We start from the raw sequence: 18033 nt of genomic DNA, 5'->3' as shown, positions 1-18033 counted from the left end.
TCACCACCACCTTCTCAAGGGCAACTAGGGATGGACAATAAATGCTGGCCAACCAGCGACGCCAATGCCCCACAAATGAATGAAAAAAAATAGTTTGCATTTTCTCCCCATGTCTGCATGGGTTTCCTTCGGGTGCTTTGGCTTCCTCCCACACTTCAAAGATGTGCGGGTTAGATTGATTGGCCATGATAAAATTGTCCTTTAGTGTCATGGAGATTAGCAGGGTAAATACATGGGGTTAAGAGGATAGGGTCTGGATAGGAGTGATGTCGGTGCAGACTCAATGGGCCAAGTGGCCTCCTTCTGTACTGTATGGATTCTGTGATTCTATGATTCTAAATAGATCAATCGTTTTCTAGTTTTACTGTAGATATCTCAAAATATTTTTGCATTATTTTTGATGTTAACAAGCTGCCTGATGGCGAGCAGTCTCAACTTGAACAGAGCTTATGTAGAAAATATCCTAAAACACAGGAAGAGGGAAATTTAACATTGGGATGGCTTCCCCCACCCCCCCTATTCCATCCATTCAAACTTCATGATAAAGAATAATAATGGTTGGTTAGTAATAGCAGTTTTTGGTTTATGTTTACTTTGCCGTTGCCATTGATGGACTCAACCCCCAGTAGGAAAGGCAGTAAGTGCAGTGGGATGGACTATTCAGGCTTGTGCATTCTGTTTCACTGAGCTTTGTACACTGAAGTCACCACAACAACCCAGCAGGTGCTATGTAAATGCCTCTTAGATTAACAATGGCATGTCAGAGTTTGGGGTGTTTTAATCTTTTGTCATGCCTAAATAGTGTCTAGGGTGCAAGGGCAGCATATTTTCTTTAAATAAAGTCAGTGTGATACAAATACCAAACTACTCACAGATTAGGTTTCAAGATACCTGTCAATCTACTGCCTCTTTTCACTGTGATTAAGTCTAACAATGGGGTTGGTAACAATTCAATGCACTGCATAGAGGCAATTGTGTTCAAGGTTAAAATGCTTTTAGTCCATCAATACCCAATAAGGCAACTGTTGTGCTGTGAAACTGATGAAAGTGTGTGCAAATACAGATACTTCAGGACACTATTGGGACATCTAATGCAGCATCTTGTGCTCTCACTGGTAGCAAACTGGGAGGTGAGAAGGGCATGTAAATAGGTGGATTGTTGGCATACCAGAGCCCCGCTGCATTCCCACCTCCTCCTGAATCAAGTGCTGTGTCGGAAGGCCTTCTTGACAATTAATTACCACTTAAAGGCCTCAAAACAGAAAATGCTGGAAAAGCTCAGCAGGTCTGACAGCATTTTGGAGAGGGAATAGAGCCAATGTTGCGAGCTGGGTGACATTCATAGAGTCATAGAGGTTTACAGCATGGAAAAAGGCCCTTCGGCCCAACTTGTCCATGCCACCCTTTTATTTTTAAATCCCTAAACTAATCCCAATTGCCCGCATTTGGCCCATATCCCTCTATACCCATCGTACCCATGTAACTATCTAAATGCTTTTTAAAAGATAAAATTGTACCTGCCTCTACTACTACCTCTGGCAGCTTATTCCAGACCCTCACCATCCTCTGTGTGAAAGAATTGCCCCTCTGGACACTTTTGTATCTCTCCCCTCTCACCTTAAACCTATGCCCTCTAGTTTTAGACTCCCCTACCTTTGGGAAAAGATATTGACCATCTAGCTGATCTATGCTCCTCATTATTTTATAGACCTCTATAAGGTCACCCCTCAGCCTCCTACGCTCCAGAGAAAAAAGTCCCAGTCTATTCAGACTCTCCTTATAACTCAATCCATCAAGTCCCGGTAGCATCCTAGTAAATCTTTTCTGCACTCTTTCTAGTTTAATAATATCCTTTCTATAATAGGGTGACCAGAATTGCACACAGTATTCCAAGTGTGGCCTTACCAATGTCTTGTACAACTTTAACAAGACCTCCCAACTCCTGTATTCAATGTTCTGACCGATGAAACCAAGCATGCCGAATGCCTTCTTCACACTCTGTCCACCTGTGTCTCCACTTTCAAGGAGCTATGAACATGTACCCCTAGATCTCTTTGTTCTGTAACTCTCCCCAACGCCGGACCATTAACTGAGTAAGCCCTGCCCTGGTTCAATCTACCAAAATGCATCAGCTCGCATTTGTCTAAATTAAACTCCATCTGCCATTCGTCAGCCCACTGGCTCAATTGATCAAGATCCCGTTGCAATTGGAGATAACTTTCTTCACTGTCCCCTATGCCATCAATCTTGGTGTCATCTTCAAACTTACTAACTATGCCCCCTATATTCTTATCCAAATCATTAATATAAATGTCAAATAACAGTGGGCCCAGCACTGATCCCTGAGGCACACCACTGGTCACAGGCCTCCAGTTTGGAAAACAACTCTCTACAACCACTCTCTGGCTTCTGTCAAGAAGCCAATTTTGTATCCATTTAGATACCTCACCCTGGATCCCGTGAGATTTAACTTTATGCAACAACCTACCATGCGGTACCCTATCAAAGGCCTTGCTAAAGTCCATGTAGACAACATCAACTGCACTGCCCTCATCTACCTTCTTGGTTACCCCTTCAAAGAACTCAATTAAATTTGTGAGACATGATTTTCCACTCACAAAGCCATGCTGACTGTCCCTAATCAGTCCTTGCATCTCTAAATGCCTGTAGATCCTGTCTCTCTAAATACCTTCCAACAATGTACCCACCACAGATGTGAGGCTCGCTGGCCTATAGTTCCCAGGCTTTTCCCTGCAGCCCTTTTTAAACAAAGGCACAACATTTGCCACTCTCCAATCTTCAGGCACCTCACCTGTGACTATCGATGATTCAAATGTCTCGGCTAAGGGACCCGCAATTTCCTCCCTAGCCTCACACAATGTCCTGGGATACACCTCATCAGGTCCCGCAGATTTATCTACCTTGATGCACTTTAAGACTTCCAGCACCTCCTTCTCTGTAATATGTACACTCCTCAAGACATCAATATTTATTTCCCCAAGTTCCCTAACATATATGCTTTTCTCAACAGTAAATACTGATGAGAACTATTAATTTAGGATCTCACCCATCTCTTGTGGATCCGCACATAGATTACCTTGTTGATCCTGAAGAGGCCCTACTCTCTCCCTTGTTACTCTTTTGCCCTTTATGTATTTGTAGAAACTCTTTGGATTCTCCTTTGCCTTATCTGCCAAAACAATTTCGTGTCCCCTTTTTGCCCTCCTGATTTCTCTCTTAACTCTACTCCTACACCCTTATACTCTTCAAGAGATTCACTCAATCCCAGCTGCCTATGCATGTCATGTGCCTCTTTCTTCTTGACCAGGGCCTCAATATCCTGAGTCATCCAGGAGCGGCACAGGCTTGGAGGGCCGAAGGGCCTGTTTCCTGTGCTGTACTGTTCTTTGTTCTTTGTTCCCGACTTCTGCCATCCTTGCCCTTCACTCTAAGAGGAATGTGTTTACCCTGAACCCTGGTTAACACACTTTTGATAGCATGCCACTTACCAGACGTTCCTTTGCCTTCCCACAGACTCCCCCAATTAACTTTTGAAAGTTCCTGCCTGATACCATCAAAATTGGCCTTGGCCCAATTTAGAATTTTAACTTTTGGGACAGACCTATCATTCTCCATAGCTATCTTAAAACTAATAGAATTATGGTCACTGGTCCCAAAGTGATCCCTCACTAAAACTCCTGTCACCTGCCCTTCCTTATTTCCCGAGAGGAGGTCATGTTTTTCCCTCTCTCTAGTCGAGAAATTCCTCCTGAATACACTCAACAAATTTCTCTCCATCCAACCCTCTAATACTATGGCTGTCCCAGTCAATGTTGGGAAAATTAAAATCTTCAACCATTACCACCCTATTTTTCTTGGAGCTTTCTGTAATCTCCTTACATATTTGCTCCTCAATTTCCCACTGACTATTTGGGGGCCTATAGTACAACCCTATCAAAGTGATTTCCCCCTTCTTATTTCTCAGTTCTACCCATATAGACTCAGTGGCCGAACCGTCGGATATATCCTCTCTCAGTACGGCCACGATGCTTTCCCTAATCAAAAGTGCAACTCCCCCTCCTCTCTTACCTCCTGTTCTATCTTTCCTATAGCATCTGTACCCTGGAACATCAAGCTGCCAGTCCTGTCCCTCCCTTAGCCATGTTTCAGTAATTGCCATAATATCCCAGTCCCACGTACTCATCAATGCCCTGAGTTCATCTGCTTTGCCCGTCAGGCCTCTTGCATTGAAATAAATGCAGTTTAATCTGGACTTCCCTTGCTCTCTGTCTTGCTTTTGCCTGATCTGTCTGGTACTAGGATTACTGACACTGCCTTTACTACTTAATGTGCTCTCTTTAACTCCTGTGCTGTCCTCAAACTTCTCTTCAGTCTCCCTACTGCTTTGGATCCCACCCAACTACCAAACTAGTTTAAACCCTAAACATTATTTAATTTAAGGGCGTCACCCTGCTGCTGCTGATTGAATTAATCTGCCTACGGGTGGATCTGTCATCATGCGGTGCACACAACTGTGCAGGCCGATTGTCACCTCCAGGGAGATGGCTCCCTTGGTCAAAGGCACTCATGAAATTGGGAAGAAGGAAGGGGATAGGTGGATTGCACTGACCTTGTTTTCCCACTACATTTCCCCTCACCTCAATCCTACCCTTAGGTCTTTCTCCTTTCAAATACCTAAGAACTGTAATCTTGCCTGGTAGTGACGCAGTAGCTTGAACTGCAGGAAAATTAAGAGGGTACTGATTATGGATCATCACCTCACCTCATCTAAACCATCACCCCTGACCCCCACCCAATGATTTTGAATGTCTGTAACTCAGCATAATAGCTGTGCTTGCCTGAACTAACTGTGTGCTGAGCCTGCAATATTATTCAGGTAGCCAGTGGAAGCACAAACAGTTTTTAGGAAACTATCACACCAATTCCTTCCAACTGACGATCATTTAAGGGCAATATTTAACACAATATATCAGTGGGACAGATACAAGGCCAGTGTTCAACACATTAAACATATCAGGAATGTGTTTCACTTGCTGGTGCTTGTTCTTCAGGAGGGACTGAGGCATCTCAGCTACCGTTTGTCACCTCGGGCTGGGTTTGATGGCCTCCCTGCTGATTATGTTTTGGTTGGGGAGCTCTGGGCATGGAAAATATGATGGGAAGCTAGCGTACTGCCTTCCTGCCCACCCTCGACCTGTTCCTCTTAATACAGTGAATGGGGAATGGGTTGAGGGTGGGCAGGAAGGCAGTAGACAAATAATTTTCTAGGATCTCAACATTCAAGAAATCATTCAGTACTGCAAGGGATTCTTCCGGATCACTCTCCATGAAGACCAATTCCAACCCAACAGGTCTTCATGGTAATAGTCACTATCTGCTGCAGTGTCTTCAGTATTCTTCACCACTCGTCTGGTTTTGTAATTAACTGAGGGATACATAACTTCCATATCTGTTCAGGATCTAGTGGATGGTATCTCAGTGAAAGATTGGAACTAACTGTTGATTGAAGAATTTCTCAGCTTCTGAAGGCTGAATTTCAAATGGTTGTGAAACAAAAGGATGAAGATTTTTGAATGAAAGACAGCAAGTCATCTGAATGGTAGACAACAGTTGCTTCGTCTATGATTCCTCGAAGTATGTCAACCTTGCCTCTCAACAGGGCTGTGCATTGATTTTGAAGAACATACAGAGATTCAGTGGCCCACTTGCAGCTAAGCGCAGCAATAATCCTGCCCTTAATTAGAAGATCAATGCCTCCTGGATCTTGCAACTTGATGTCTGATGGATAAAGGGTCATTGACTGAAGCCAGTCGAAGTCATCTGCAAATAAATTAACAGCCATTCCACTATCAATTGTGAAACGAGTATCAACGCCTTGAACTTGGACTGTAATGGACCAGTAATTTGGATGAAGATTATCCACTTCTCAAGAAACTCTATAGATTCATCTTTTTCTTGACTTTCCATGGTACAACTTTGTTTCATATGTACTTTCTGATCTTCAACTTTGAATAAAATTGCTGACTTTGCAGAAACACTTGAAATATCCACTTTAGCAGCACTGGAAGCATTCCATATCCCCTGCTGGGCAGCCTTGGCATTCATGCTGGGTTTCCTTACATGCTCTGTTGTGCAAATTGTCAGGCCTTCACATGTGTAGAGTCACTGCCCATTTAGTGAGCGTGGGCATGGGCCCATGCCACAGTCCATGGGCCCACTCAATCCACCAAGCCATGGAACTGCCCTGAACCACAGCCTGATGTGGCACTGGGAGTTTGGCCCATATCGCACTCTGAAAAGCCTGCTCGATAATGGGGTCTTGTGGTGGTTTAGAAAAAGATGTCAAAAACTTTAATAAAGAAACCAAACTCAGCATTAAACTCCTGCACACCCTGCCTAAGTTTTCTGTTACTGGACTTGCAGCATAAAGCATAATTTAAAGCTTTGGCTCTTTTTTATGAAAATCTGACCTTGCTTGGTAGCAGAGAAAGAAACATTTCCATAGCTCCCACTGCTGGCCTCTTTGAGGGCCCTTGGAGTAGTCAAAAAGGAGGGGCAAGGGCAGGGTCAGCTCACTAAGTATGGTCATCATTACCCCTCTCAAGTGTGCCTCCTTCTCCCGCTGAAATTTCTCGAAATGCTTTCAAAGGTTTCTTCACTTTGTGGTTCTTTTGATAACACTGAAAGTTATTTGGAGATTGATGTCTCCGTGGCTGCCACCATCTTGTGATGTGGAGTTGCCGGCATTGGACTGGGTTGGCACAGTAAGTAGTCTCACAAGACCAGGTTAAAGTCCAACAGGTTTATTTGGTAGCACGAGCTTTTGGAGCGCTGCCCCTTCATCAGGTGAGTGAAGAGCTGGGTTCACAAACAGGGCAGAGCTCAATTACAAGACAATGGTTGGAATGCGAGTCTTAGCAGGTAATAAAGTCTTTACAGGTGCAGACAATGTGAGTGGAGAGAGGGTTAAACACAGGTTAAAGAGGTGTGAATCATCTCCAGCCAGGACTGTTAGTGAGATTTTGCAAGACCAGGCAAGTCGTGGGGGTTACCGATAGTGTGACATGAACCCAAGATCCCAGTTGAGGGCATCCTCATGTGTGCAGAACTTGGCTTTCAGTTTCTGCTTGGCAATTCTGTGTTGTCGTGTGTCTTGAAGGCCGCCTTGGAGAACGCTTACCCGAGGATCAGAGGCTGAATGCCCGTGACTGCTGAAGTGTTCCCCGACAGGAAGAGAACACTCCTGCCTTGTGATTGTTGAGCGGTGTTCATTCATCCGTTGTCGTAGCGTCTGCATGGTCTCGCCAATGTACCATGTCTCAGGACATCCTTTCCTGCAACGTATCAGGTGGACAACGTTGGCTGAGTCGCAAGAGTATATACCGTGTACCTGGTGGATGGTGTTCTCACATGAGATGATGGCATCCATGTTGATGATCAGGCACATTTTGCAGAGGTTGCTGTGGCAAGGTTGTGTGGTCACTGTTCTCCTGAAGGCTGGGTAGTTTGCTGCGGACAATGGTCTGTTTGAGGTTGCGCGGTTGTTTGAAGGCAAGTAGTGGGGGTGTGGGGATGGCCTTGGCGAGATGTTCGTCTACATCGATGACATGTTGAAGGCTCCGGAGAAGATGTTGTAGCTTCTCCGCTTCAGGAAAGTACTGGACGACGAAGGGTACTCCATCCGCCGTGTCCCGTGTTTGTCTTCTGAGGAGGTCAGTGCGGTTTTTCGCTGTGGCGCGTCGGAACAGTCGATCGATGAGTCGAGCGCCATATCCTGTTCTTACGAAGGCGTCTTTCAGCGTCTATAGGTGTCTATTGCAATCCTCCTCATCTGAGCAGATCCTGTGTATACGGAGGGCTTGTCCATAGGGGATGGCTATCTGGTCTCTCAAGATGACATAAATACTGTTGGTACAATGGACTGGTGCAAATTAAAGCCATCATGACTGCTGCCAGGATATCAGACATTGACCTGCACGACATGCTGAACATAGTCACACAATGACTCCAGGTTTAGTGAGTGGAACTCTTTGCAGTTGAGGTATATCTCCGGATTTATATGTGATGAAAAGAAAGATACATTTATACAATCGATGGCACCCTGAACAACAGGGAGGCTTGCAATTCTGACAAAGCCACATGCACACACCATCTATTTCTCTCTGACTAGAGGAAATGAAATGTGTTCCCCTGACCTGGCATAAAGAGGATCAGTTAACTGCCTTTCAGCAATGGATGGGAAACCTGGAAACTTTAAAGATATTGGGGGAATTCTCCTGTCCTGCTCGCCACGAGAATCGCATCGGGGGGGGGTTGGACCACGCAAAGATCCATTGACCTTGGGCGGGATCCTACCATTTTGGGGTGAGCGTGGCTGGAGAATCTCACCCTGCCTCTGCTCCAGTCTGGAAGGAGGTCAATGAGAATTTCATTGTTGCAATGTCTCTCACAACCACTGGCAATGCAGTCCTCTCTCTGCTCTCAGGCTGATCAGTCTGTGTAACCTGTTATAGGTTTTACTGTGTACCTGTGGTAAAGCTAAGGTTATGTTTGTAGTAAATTTGAAGGCAGCTTGTTGTGGCTTCAGCAAGGAATGGTTTATTACACATATATATATACACCCAAGATAAGAATCTAACAGAATTGATACAAGTCTACAGTCTTCTCCTCCCTGGCTCCAACTGAGGTTCCTCCCCATCCCAGGACACATGCCCTTGATCCAGAATGGCTTAGCTTTCCACACAGCCTCTCTGTAGGGTCTGGCCCAATCACATGGCCCTCAAATGATTGCACCACTAAAGGGGCCACGTTATCGCAATGCTCATGCTTCGCGAGATCTAGGTAAGAGAAACATAACCTGGATGGATAGAGTCTTTTACTGAGATCAATTCTCCACCTCCTCCTCCTCTTCAAGCAGCTTGTGCTCCTCTGTGTTGCCTCTGCTCAATCTCCCTGTCCTGATACAAGTGAAGAGGGATGGTAAAAGCATCCCTCATTGGGAGCAAATGATCATAGAAGGGCCTTTGATGTCAGAAAGTCAGACTGCACCATGTGCAGCGCCACACCCTGTCCACTTCATCAACTTCAAACACCTGTAAAATCTCACAGCACAATTTCAGACAGAATTAACAGAATTCAATCAGCAACAAACCTGAAAGGATGTTGATGTGGTCTATTTAAATAGCAATGGTGGGCGGGTCCTTCCATGTTCTGTTGTGTTCAGCTAAGAGAAGGCATGAGTTCGGAATGGCAGCATTGATGTTAAATCAACTTCACATGCTGGCTGGCATCATGATTTGCATAACCTGCATAGCTGAAATGCACACTTCGAACAAACCCCACCAGCATTCTCATTAAAATGGCATCCAGTGTGGCCCACAATGGAAGTGCACACGTATACTGTGGATGTCATTTTGCAAACAAAAGGGCATCTGTTGTGTTGAAAGTATGGACACTTTGGAGAGAATATTTACACCAAGCATTTTCTTTGCTGTTCTTTGCAAAGAAGATGAAGACGGACATACACAAAATGCTTCAAATTTAACAGCTTAGTTTGAAATGAATAAATATTATTAAAGCTGTCAGTAAAATTTATGGTTAAGTAATTTCTGCCCTGAAGCAAGTTGCTCAATATCTTCCTTTATTGCTACAGCAATGCAATATTTTCCACAAGATTAACCCACTATTGAAACATTTTACAGACTGTGCTCACAGGGAAAATGCAAAGTTAGAAAGATCTATGACATTATGACTGAAATGAATTATTTTAATAACAGAGAAAGTACCAATGTGAAGAAGCCAAATGAGTAGCGGCATATCAAAACAACATTGCTTCCAAGTAAGAAGTGGTGATGATGTTTAATTTGAATATGGGGAACAAGTTAACATCCCAGGAAATCACAATTATTCTTAATGTGTGGGATTTTCCAGCAATTCTCACCAGCGGGATCTTCCGGTCCCATCGACAGCGATACGGGCTGTGTATTCCCTGGCAGTGGAGGGTGCAAACCATGGTAAACCCCATTAACAGTGCAAAATCCCACATAATGTTTTCACAAATGTTGGGGAATTTTTTGTTAATAGATCTGTTGTTGTGGGCAGGGGATAGATGGTTCTCCTTTTTTTATACCTCTCAAATACCACATTTTAAAGAAGTGCTTTAATCCCATGAGTGCTGTGACTCTCAAGAAAAGACACAAGGCATGATTTGTCATAAGTGTCTTTAAGAAAAGGCATAAATGTTTAGCTCTCAACAGCACCCACTCACACATGAACACATGAACACAAGGCACACACACCGATACACATGTGCGAAGACACATACAGACACATACACACACTCGCAGGCACACACACTCATGCAGGCACACACGCAGACACATGCAGACACACACACACATACACAAACATACACACATGCAGAGACACACATGTGCAGACACATACACACACATGCAGACACACACACACACTTGCAGACGCACACTCATGCAGACAAACACACACACATACACACCAACACACACACACCTGCACATAGACACATACACACACACACACACACACACACGTAGACACACACTCACACACACACACAGACACACACAGACACACACAGGAATATACAGACACAGACACACACATGTAGACACAGACAAACACAGATACTCACACGCACACACACACACACACACACACGATTACCTAAGAAGTAGTATGCACTTATGTTTTGAGAAAAGTCCAAACAAAGTCACTATTACTGTGTTGTGAGATGGAAGCTACAAACGCTGTGGGTCTGGTGAATTTGTTTTTCTCATTGAGGAAATGGAGCTCTGAGATTTCTGATGATATACTCCTTAAAACATTCAGGTGAAGTTGAAAAGTTGAGACCCTATGGTGAAGATCTGGATTGGTTCTTTTAACCATTAGGTAAGTGGGTAGCCCCACTCACTGCCTGTTAGTAGACTCTAGATAGGGTTCTTCCTTTGCTGAGTGGGGTTATCTTCCTTCTGTGCTCTTCTTGGATTCCTAATGTGAGGCTGCCTCTCAAAAAGTGTCTTAATAAATGTTTCTTATCACAAGCTGATTTCAGTCAGGTGACTATAGTATCAGTTTGACCTCATATGCATTCTGTGGAATTTAATTTTGCCGTCACTAAATCTGAGGAGTTATTGTGCATCAGTTTCTGTAGGTATTTGAACAATGGCACATGTTAAATCCACAGGTGGGACCAGTTGCATTTTAATGTCTTTAATGAATGTTCCAAAAGGTAATTCACATTTGAATATTCTGACCAGACAAGTAGGCCTACTTCCAACCTTTGGCAGACACAAAGGGTGGAAAAGTCAACTGATTTTCCGAGTCCAACCTTGTTTTTAAAGCTAGTTGTCTATTTTCTATATTGCTTTTAAAAGTAAAATTTCCCTTTTATCCACAAACCATGGGTAAAACTGTGTGGGCGTGATTGTTTTCAGCATTAAGTCCAAGGAGACAGGAAGCTGCTTATGCTAATCATAGCTGCATTTATAGACTATTTTCAGACATCAATGGCATTTTCCCAGCGTCAGATAGGTCACCTGCTGAGTCCAAAGGCTGGCAGTAACTTGGAGGTTGCCTGATGATAGTAGCCCGGGGAACATTAATTTCTCCTCTTACTGGCCCAGTGAATCAGCCACAGGGTATAAAAGGGCTATTGCCACTGTCAAAACCAATCATCTGTTTTTCCCCTATAATTTAAGACCTAACAATTGTAGCCTGTCTTTAATTGTATATTTTCTCCTTGCTGAGAGGCCCTTGTAGTCACCTTTCTGCCTCCGCAATGTATACCTGTCCTGGTGGAGCTGCCGGTGGTTCAGAGCTGCTGGCCTATCTGGATCTCCCTTCTTGAGAAACTTCCCACCATCCTGAATTGGATGGGGAATACCAAGGCGGCTAATTAGGAGTCTGCCTCACATAAAGCTGCACTGGTGGGTGCCCTGACAGCAAGCACAGGCTTGTGACATGTGATTGTTCCCAAGATCCAGTATCACATTGAGTGCCTTTTATACACTCCGCCTGATATTCTGTTCCACTGAAGTCGTTCAAGTGTCAAGTACTGATACAGGATAGTTACTTTTTGTGCTTAATGGATACAGAATCAACACATCATATTACAACATAGTGTGGTGTTTTAGTACAGACCAAAATTTACCGCTGTTCTGACCAAAGGGATCTTCCGGTCCCGCCGACAGTGACCTCCTGCCATGGGTTCCCCGGCGGTGGAGGTTGCAATCAATGGCAAATCCCATTGATAGCGGCAGGACTGGAAGAAACATAGAAACTAGAAGCAGAAGTTGGCCATTCAGCCCTTTGAGCCTGCTCCGCTATTCACTTTGATCAGGGTTGGTCATCAAATTCAATTTGCTGACTCCCACCTGCAATAGAATCATAGCTGGTAAAGTGCTCAGCATCCTCTATCTATCTAGTCCATCAGGTTTCCAGTAATAATCTCGCTGAGGCCAGTCTTCCATCACTAACATCCTTTATTTGCAATGTGCATAATGTGCTGTCTGGCTAGTGGACAGGTAAAACCCCGGAGTTCTTTGATTGCCGGCTTGCCCATTGTCCTTCCTTATTGGGTGAGAGTCCACTCGCTTGAAAGGGGAGCTCATATTCTATGAAGCCCACAGAGAGATCTACTGATGATCCTCCATGGCCATCGTAACATCCCTCCCTCTCAAGTCTGTTTCTTCCCCAACACCCCCGCCATAGGAGGGCCTTTTGCATGCCAGTTTGGTCTCTATGGACCCTGCAGCTTGCTTCTTCATGCTAAGCTTAAAAGTCTGCACCGCCTGTTCAGCCAACCCATTCGATGATGGGCGATAGGGTGATTCCATTGGAAGCATGAAGGTCAAAAACTCGGTTATTGTAAAGGCAGTGCCATAGTCACAAAGCAGGACTTCAGGTATCCCTTGCATGCAGAAACTTTTTGTGGTTTCTCACTGGTGGCATAGAAAGTAGTGAAGCTCATGCGATGTACCTCCAACCATTTGGAGTGAGCATCGATCATAATTAAGAACATGGAACCCATAAAAGGCCCAGCAAAGTCCACATGCGCTCACTCCCAGGGTCACACTCATGGATGTAGGAGGCTGAGGGAGGTGGGGGGAGGGGGGGAGGGGGTGGGGTGGGGGCGGGGCATAGTTTTTGATTCTCTTGGCACGACTCATACTGTCTAACCAAATCGGTCATGTCAGTGTCAGGACTGAAAACTATACATAGCTCCTGGCTAGCATTTCCATCTCCGAAATCCCAGGGTAGCCATGGTGTAATTCCATAAGTATCGGATGACACCCTGGGGGAGGGACAATATGCAGGACCCCCAGAGGACGATGCTATCCTCAGCACTGAGCTCATCTTTCTTCATCAAGTCGTGTTTCATTTCATCTGAGGGCTGTTCTCTGAATCTACATATACAATTATATTTTTAACGTTTAGACAGGACTGGGTCCTTTTGTGTCCAGTTCTTGATTTGCTTCATAGATACCAGTAAGATGTACAAAAAAAATTAAGGGTCATCACAACGTGTTCCACATCTGGTAGCGAAGCTGGGCTTATAGGCCATTGTCCTAGGAAGGACAATGAGCACCCTATCACATTCCAACCATTATTCATGTAAATTGAGTCTGTGTCTTTATAAGCTCTGTTTGTGAACAGAATTCCCACTCACCTGAAGAAGGGGCTTAGAGCTCCGAAAGCTTGTGTGGCTTTTGCTACCAAATAAACCTTTTGGACTTTAACCTGGTGTTGTTAAACTTCTTACTTATAGGCAATGGCAGATGACTCAGTGCATCAGCATTAGCTATCCGGGTCCTGGGTATTCATGAGTTGCCAGTAACAAGGCCAAATGCTGTGTCTGGGTGGAGGCAAAGAGGGGATCACCTTGTCCTCTTTAAGAAGTCCCAGGAATGATTTATGATCAGTTACTATGAAGAAGTATTTACCGTATTGATGGAATTTGTTTTAACACTGAAAACAACTGCCGGGATATCCCCTCTTGATCTGGAAATACCTCCACTCAGTGTCTGAGAGGGTCCTAGACGCACATGCAATAGACTTCTCCGTTTCATCTCTCCAGTGCTATGCCAGTACCATCGCAACCCCATAAGGGGAAGCATCACATGTCAGAGTAAGGTCCTTTTTTGAGGTCAAAATGGGCCAATACATTAGAGGACAGAAGTTGCTTTTTAACACTGTTGAAAGCCTCCAGCTGCAGCACCCTCTAAGATCCCAGCAATCGGAAGACACTGCTATCTGCAGCTCCTGACCTCCTTTCTCTGCATTCTCCAATGATAGAGCTACCACAATGGCCTTCTTTAGATCTAAATTGGGTTCGGCCAATAATTATTTTTTTGGACTGTCACATTGTAAATTCCACAGACTAGCCTATCTTGCAACATGCCGTTCAGTGGTGGCCCAAATTCATAGTGTTTTCCCATCTTTCGCAACCTGTTCAGAAATTCAGTGACAGATTCCCCAGGGGTTCACCCTGCCATGTTAAAGTGGTCTTGCTGGAGTATTATGGAAGGTTTTGGGTCATAATAGCTTTTAATCAAGTCCACCAATTCATTAACGGTTTTGGAGCATTCAGGTAGGTCAGGTTTTTTATCACACTGAAGGTCAGGATCACTGGATAGGATCACTTTCTATTTCTTGTCCCCCTCAATATTGTTAGCCCCCCAAAAAATGCATGCACTCTGCGTGCTGGGCCCAGTCTTCTATGTTTGCATCGTAGGCTTCAAGTTTGCCAAAGAGAGACATTTTCCTTATCGGAGGATTACTTGACAGTAAAGGCTGTCCAGAGCGAAGAATAAAACTGATTTTACTCCTTGATGTCAATGTAATAACCTTGCTAAGGTCAGTCTTCTGTCACCACCACCCTTTATTTACAATGTGCAGAAAGCGCTGCCCGGCAGCTACAGAGTGCAGGTGAGCCCCAGGGTCCTACAACTGTCGACCTGAGTGGGACCAGCTGGTTTTAAACACTCCCCTGCTCCTTCCCTCTTGGGCGAGCCTCCTCTCAGCTAATAGTGAAGCTCGTACTCTATGAGGCTCACGGGGAGATCTATTGACGATCCCCCGTGGCCATCATCACACTACGGTAAGCCAATAATAACATCAAGCCACGTGGCTGCACATGCACTTTGCCAACCTACACAGTTGTAAACCTGCACTGTTGCCAGATTCAGGCTGAAGGAAAGGCAGCATCCATTCACTCTGTCACCTTTATTCCTGCATCTGTGATACTGTTCTTTATTACAGGATGGCACTCAACTCCAAAATAATAGAAAATATAGGAGCATGATCAATGCACTATTTAGAGATGGAGCCAAACAGACAATCAAATGCTATTCTTATCATCAGCTTTTAGTAATTCTACAAAGGCGGACTGTAATCTTAGCAGCCCACCTTATTCTGGAAAGGCTGAATCCTCTCTTCTGTTACAATGTTTCCCAGTCTTACTACCTCAAATGACAATATTATCTGGCAGGTTTTATTTTGCCTGGGCACAACATGCAGTAAACAATGAGACAGGGAGGTGTGTGCGTGTCTGTAATTCAATATGTTGTTCCTGTCAGATTTTCCTCCGGCTAATCTTCTCTGTTTTTGCACAGCATGAGGAAAACCTCCCAGCAAATTGCAACCAACAGGACTGTGTTCCTGTGGGAACCTTCTGGAATTATCTTCTATATTTTAAAGTGGACTCTCAGAAGGTGACTATGATGGCTGCCAAGAGTCAGGTGACCTTTGCTAATTCAACGCAGACTATCCTAAGCTTCCGGAAAGGGGGCTTCCACCTTTGAATGGCCGCACCCAGGCAGCACTCCTCTCAATAAACTGAAATCTCTCAATTTCCTTCCCACAGAAATGCAGAACAACTTAAAGCAAAAGCTGATCGGGTGGAAGTTAACCTGAGAAAACGCATACAGTGCACCAAGATACTAACAATTCTGGCAGACAATCTTGGCGTCACCCCAGAATTGGAACAGGTAGCTGAGCTTCCCCAGTTCAATGTCAATGGACCTTAGGCTGGTCTGTCAAATTTTCCATCCTGCCCATAATGAATCCCACTGTGAGTGGAACTGGAAAATCCCGGCCATAGAACCTGAAACGGAACTGGTTACCTTAGTGAAATTTTGCCCAGAAGAGCAGAGGCTGGAAAGGAAGGAGAGTATTCCATAAAAAAGAGTGGGAAGGAGCCTTCCAGCTGGAGAAAGAATTGCAAGTACAAAACGATAATGAAATAAGACAGTTTGGAAATGGCTAGGGAGAAATTGTTTTTACCTCGTGGGAAACCGCTGGTAATTCAAATAGCCCTAGCTCTGGGACCAGCTGTGATTTCTTAAAGTATTTCTGCTTAGTCCCCATGTTCGAGGGAGATCATAGAATCATAGAACACTTGCAGTGCAGAAGGAGACTATTAGGCCGACCGAGCCTGCACAGACAATGATCCCACCCAGGCCCTATCCCTGTAACCCCATATATTTACCCTGCTAATCCCCCTGACACTAAGGGGTAATTTAGCACGGCCAATCCACCCAACCCACACATCTTTGGACTGTGGGAGGAAACTGGAGCACCCGGGCATAGATAGGGTGAACAGTGGGAAGCTTTTTCCCAGGTTGGAAGTGACGAACACAAGGGGTCACGCGTTCAAGGTGAGGGGGGCAAGGTTCAACACAGATGTCAGGGGGACGTATTTTACACAGGGTGGTGGGGGCCTGGAATGCACTGCCAAGTAAGGTGATTGAGGCAGTGTGGTGAACCATCGTTGGTTCCCACTGGATAGTACTGAGCCAGGGTCTGGCCAGTACTACAAGGATGTACATATGTTACTGTTGGGTTGTGCTACTTGTTGCTGTTGGGGTTAGGGTGGGGTTGTTACACCTTTGTACTGTAGTGTTGTGGTACATCCCAGTCGGGCTCCGCCTCCTGGGAGAGGTATAAGAGTCCCTGCTCTGGCCGGGACCCCTTCAGTCTGGGATAGTGTATATAATTATTGGCTGCTTCATTACAGTAAATAAAAGCCCTTCATTTACCGAGCATCTGGCCTCGTGTTTGAGAAGCACATCAATTTTATTTATTGTTGTTAAACTCTCGTCGAAGAAAAAAAAAAGAGAGAGTATGGAGCAAATCCTGAAGCCGGAACGCCTTACGCTAGATCCACGTGCGGTGGGCACTTCTAACACCTTCGACCACTGGCTGAAGTGCTTCGAAGACTACCTGGCAGCCTCCGCAGCGGTCACCACAGATGATGACAGACTCCGGGTCCTCCATGCGAGGGTAAGCGACACTGTCTACCTCGTGATCCGTGCGGCCACCGATTATGCTAAGGCCCTCGAGCTTCTGAAGAAGCGCTATATCAAACCACCCAATGAAATACACGCTCGTTACCTCCTAGCCACTCGACGACGGCAGTCTGGCGAAACGATGGAGGAATATGCGAACGAGCTCCTACAGCTAGCCAGGGGCTGTAACTGCAAAGCTGTGTCGGCTGAGCAGAGCATGAACGACCTCGCCCGAGATGCGTTTGTGGCGGGAGTCGGATCGTCGTACATTCGACTTAAGCTGTTGGAGAAGGGTAACCCTAATCTTACCCAGGCAATCGAGCTAGCGGAGATGCTCGAGACGGCCTCCGAAAGCTTAGTATTATATCCGGAGGACCATGTGGAGACAACGTGGCAGGAGCAGTCGCCAATCCCTCCTCGTCCCTCGGGTTCGAAATGCTGTGTAATGGCGTGCTCACACTCGGGCCAGATGACGGCAGCAGCTCCGGGCGGCCCGCGGTGCTACTTCTGTGGGGGAGCGAAGCATACTCGGCAACGGTGTCCCGCTAAGGCTGTGTTGTGCACCGCATGCGGTAAGAAAGGGCACTATTCGAAAGTGTGCCGATCTAAACCTAGGAACGGCAGTGGGGCCTGCGATTCTTCAGAGCTCGGGTCTTCGTCGTCGAAGTCATCGAGGGGTTCGTCC

The sequence above is a fragment of the Mustelus asterias genome, chromosome 20, assembly GCF_964213995.1.
Source record: "Mustelus asterias chromosome 20, sMusAst1.hap1.1, whole genome shotgun sequence".
NCBI classification, from domain to species: domain Eukaryota; kingdom Metazoa; phylum Chordata; class Chondrichthyes; order Carcharhiniformes; family Triakidae; genus Mustelus; species Mustelus asterias.
This window is presented reverse-complemented; position numbering follows the sequence as displayed.